The sequence below is a fragment of the Mandrillus leucophaeus genome, unplaced genomic scaffold (assembly GCF_000951045.1).
Source record: "Mandrillus leucophaeus isolate KB7577 unplaced genomic scaffold, Mleu.le_1.0 Scaffold8, whole genome shotgun sequence".
In the NCBI taxonomy this organism is placed as follows: Eukaryota; Metazoa; Chordata; class Mammalia; order Primates; family Cercopithecidae; genus Mandrillus; species Mandrillus leucophaeus.
Window position 1 is genome coordinate 2,270,784 of NW_012108696.1, and position 3,850 is coordinate 2,274,633.

The 3,850-nt window shown below is 58.2% G+C and overlaps 1 protein-coding gene across 1 annotated transcript in view; it reads left to right on the forward strand.

Annotated features, from left to right (window-relative positions):
• Positions 1–100: 100 nt before the first annotated feature.
• The window catches only part of TNFAIP8L1 (tumor necrosis factor, alpha-induced protein 8-like 1), a 26,292-nt gene continuing 22,542 nt past the window's right edge, over positions 101–3,850 (forward strand). Inside the window, exon 1 of the mRNA XM_011967472.1 lies at positions 101–201. The gene's annotated coding sequence lies outside the window, so the exon portion shown is untranslated. The remainder of the gene's footprint in view (positions 202–3,850) is intronic.

Consider the following 3,850-nt stretch of genomic DNA (forward strand, 5'->3'; position numbering starts at 1 on the left):
CTGGAGGGGACTTGAATCCTGCTCTAATCGTGGGGTACCAGGGGGTCCCTAAAGGAAGCGGCTCTGCAGACGGGTGCAGGTCTGAGGCCCCGCCGGCCCCGCTCCGGCGCTGCTCCCACCGCCGCGGCAACGGCCCCAGCCCACGGAGGCGGCTGGACTGACCCCCGACGGTTGGACGCACGGACTCTGCTCCGAGAGCAGGTGAGCGAGAAGTGCCGGGGCGCCCCCTATTTCAGCGCATCCCGGGGGCCACCTGGCCGCCCTGTCTCTCCCGCCCGGTAATGCTTCTGCACCCCGCCGCCTGTCCGTCTGCATTCCTGCCTCAATTTCCCTCTGTCTCTCTGTCCCTCTTGCTGTATAGGTTAGGGAGAGACAGGTTGAGTCTCAATTGCCCCCCTTGGCGTGGGGCTCTGCTTGGGACCAGCACCCCCACCCCTCCGTGGAATCTAGTGGACTCTGCCCCCTTTAACTGCAGGGCCACAGGTGCTCAGGCCAGATTCCAGAACCCCGAGGGCATTCCAGGAGGTGGGCAGCTGGGCCAGCCATGCGGAGGTGGGCATGACTGTAGCTTCTGGCTAAACCAGGCATCGGTGGCGGGGAGCCAGGCCTAGGCCCGCCCAGGCCCACCCGGACTGGCCCCTAACGAACTCCCAAGTGGCCTGTGGGGCCGTGGCCTCAGTTTTGCCAGCTGTGAACTGGGACCGTCGCTGCCAAGGTAATTGGCAGGTGATCTGAAGGACGTCTGTCGCCTCCTGGCCTTTTCTGTGAAGTCGAACTAGGTCCATTTCCTGGGATGGTAAACTAAGGCCTAGAAAGAGGCCAATGCTTCCAATGTTTGGCCAGGGAGGTGGGGACACAGGAAGGACAGAATCTGTTTTCTCTGCATCCTCACATTTTCCAGCACCTTCTCTGTGGTGGGGGGAAGGGCTGGGGGAGGAGCAGCTCTAGGTGTAAACAGGCTACCAGAGGTTCTTTCCTGAGCCAGTCCCAGCTCAGCTGGGGGCGGTGAACGCCTCAGGAGGTCCCAGCGGGGTCAGCCCAGTCGTGGCGGAGCTTGGGCAAATCTAGGTTTGAACTCTGCCACCCGCATGGTACCTTGAACCAGTTTTTCAATTCTGCTGAGCCTGTTTCTTCATCTGTAAAACAGGAGTGGGTCGTAACTCCCCGAATTACGACTGCTGGGGGATCAGGTGCAGGAATACAGACCCTGCTTGTAACGCCCCTGACCCTCGCTGTGGCTTTGCCCTAGTCGCACTGGCCTCCTCCTGTTCCTCCAGCACCCCAGGCAAGGTCCTGCCTCAGGGCCTTTGCATGGGCTATGCCCTCTGCCACCACGGCAGGTCCGAGGGCGCCAACTTTGAAACATAACAAGCTCCCTGTATGGGCCGGGCCCAGGACCTGCATAGGCAAGGGCTGGGAGGGGCAGAGGAGGGGCCGTTCAGGGACGCTGTACCTATGGAAACGGTGAACAAAGGGCTGTCTCCAGCCACACAAACACCTGGGTGAATTGGGAACTGGCCAGAGGCTGGAGCAGCCTGGGACACAGGTGGCGGGTGAGTGCTTAGACCCTTGGGGGGACTATGGGCTGGAGGGGACTTGAATCCTGCTCTAATCGTGGGGTACCAGGGGGTCCCTAAAGGAAGCGGCTCTGCAGACGGGTGCAGGTCTGAGGCCCTGCCGTGTGCCCCTCCCTCTGTGTGGCCTTGGACCAACTGTCAGGTGCCCCCAGAACCTCAGTTTCCTCATCCCCGTTCCTCCAGGGGTCAGCCCAGGTGGGCGAGGGGTCCTTTGATTGCCTGACAATTCAGTATGGTGGGTTCCGGAGGACTCAGTGTCCCTGTCTGTCCAATGGGGCCACGAAAGGGTGCCTTGAGGACAAAACTCCAGCCATTGATGGGGAAACACTTCTGCCAGAGAGACGTCAGCGCTAAAAAATGACTCACACTTGCCCAGGTACAGCCTCAGGTGTTACAGACGGGGAGGGGCGCGAGGAGGCAGAGCGAGAGGGAGGAACCGCCCGGTTCCACAGCCTGCCTGCCCCTTCCCAGCATCCCTCGACACCCCTCAGCAGACAACTTCCCTGGAATCACACCCGCCCGAGCTTTGACTCAGGGACCTGTGGCAGAGTTCCTGGGATCTTGTAAATTCCCAGCTTCTAGGCCTCAGTTTCCCCATCTGTCCAATGGGGCTGGTCATCTCCTTTTTCTTGTGGAAAGGGGCTGAGATAACTGGGGGGAGGGAGGGTGCTTCGAGGGGTGGGGGAGATTCAGCAAGACATTGTCAAAGGCCCGAGGAGGGGATTACAGGACACAGTGCTTCTAGAAGCTTCCTAAGACTTCCATCCTTCCCCTCTGGGGTGAGCTCTGGGAGAGAGGAGACTTGAACCCCAAATGTGCTGTGGACTAGGATGGGGAAAGGATTGCGCTAGGTTAAAGGCTGGGTTCAAATTCTGATTCTGCCACATCACTGCTTTATAAGCTCCTGACCGTCTCTGACTCAGTTTCCCCATAACCAAAACCTTGCAGGTCCATCTAGAGAATTTCCCAGCCTGGACAACATGGTGAAACCCTGTCTCTACTTAAAACAAAGAAAAAGAAAAAATTAGCCAGGTGTGGTGGCACGGGCCTGTAGTCCCAGCCACTCTGGAGGCTGAGGTGGGAGAATCACCTGAGCCCAGGGAGGTTGAGGCTGCAGTGAGCCGAGATCACACCACTGCGCTCCAGCCTGGGTGACAGGAGTGAGACCCTGTCTTAAACAAAAAGAAGAGAATTGGCTGGGCACCGTGGCTCACGCCTGTAATCCCAGCACTCTGGGAGGCCGAGGCGGGCAGATCACCTGAGGTGAGGAATTCGAGACCAGCCTGGCCAACAGGGCAAAACCCTCTCTCTACTAAAAATACAAAAATGAGCTGGGTGTGGTGGTGGGTGCTTGTAATCCCAGCTACTCAGGAGGCTGAGGCAGGAGAAACGCTTAAACCTGGGAGGCAGAGGTTGCAGTGAGCCAAGATCGCGCCACTGCACTCCAGCCTGGGTTGACAGAGTGTGAGACTCCGTCTCAAAAAATTAAAAAAAAAAAAACACATAAAATAAATAAAATAGACGGGGGATCTGGGAGGGCCTCCTGAGGAGGGGCCATGTAAACCCAGACCTGGGTGACAAGAAAGAAACAGCCATGTAGAGACCTGGGGGAAGAGCAGCTTAGGCAGAGGGCATAGGTTGTGTAAAGGTCCTGGGGCAGGATGCCGCCTGGCATGATGGATGAGCAGCAAGGAGGCCCATGGGGCTGGAGCGGTGAGGAGGAGGAGAGAGGGTAGAGGAGAGGGCAGGGAGGGGACAGGGCATGGTGTGCAGATTCTTATGGTTGCCAGGAACACTTGACTTTGACCCCAAGGGAAGTGGGAGCCATGGAGGGTGGTTGGCAGGGGAAGGATAGAACCTGACTCAGGTACTCACTGGCACCCTTTGGCTGCTACAGGAAGGATAGACCGGGGGCATGGGGATAGATGGTGCCAGGAGACAAGGGGACCAGGCTGTGGGGGAGGTAAGAAGTGGGTTGCGTTAGGCCAGGCAAAATGGTGGCTCATGCCTGTAATCCCAGCACTTTGGGAGGCTGAGGCAGGCTGATCACCTGAGGTCAGGAGTTGGAGACCAGCCTGACTAACATGGTGAAACCTCTTCTCTACTAAAAATACAAAAATTAGCCAGGGATGGTGGTGGGTGCCTGTAGTCCCAGCTACTCAGGAGGCTGAGGCAGAAGAATCGCCTGAACCCAGGAGGCGGAGGTTGCGGTGAGCCGAGATCGCGCTGCTGCACTCCAACCTGGGCAACAGAGCGAGACTCTGTCTCAAAAA